Raw genomic sequence first — 358 nt, forward strand, 5'->3', positions numbered from 1 at the left:
CCACCACCGCCCTGCGGGAAGGAGCCGTACGGCTGGCAGCTGGCAGTGTCATCCAGCACTGTCACCTCCAGGTATGTGGCTGGGGTGGAGGTGACACTGAGTTCTCGGTGCATCGAACGGGCAGCAGGGGAAGGTCACCCCAGCTGGCATGGGAGATCCACAGCTGTGAGATTTAGGGTGCCCTTCATCTTCAGGGCTGCTTTTTGGCTGGTGCTGGGGATCCTGGTGACTGTCACCCTCCCCAGGCAAGGGGAGGAGGCTGTTACTGCTGGGCTGTCCCTCCCTGGGGTGGCTGTCCCCTTCTGAGGTCAGGATCTGGCTCTGGTTTGGGGGCTGCTCTGAGGCCAGCCATGCCACT

The sequence above is a fragment of the Apaloderma vittatum genome, unplaced genomic scaffold, assembly GCF_000703405.1.
Source record: "Apaloderma vittatum isolate BGI_N311 unplaced genomic scaffold, ASM70340v1 scaffold33177, whole genome shotgun sequence".
NCBI classification, from domain to species: domain Eukaryota; kingdom Metazoa; phylum Chordata; class Aves; order Trogoniformes; family Trogonidae; genus Apaloderma; species Apaloderma vittatum.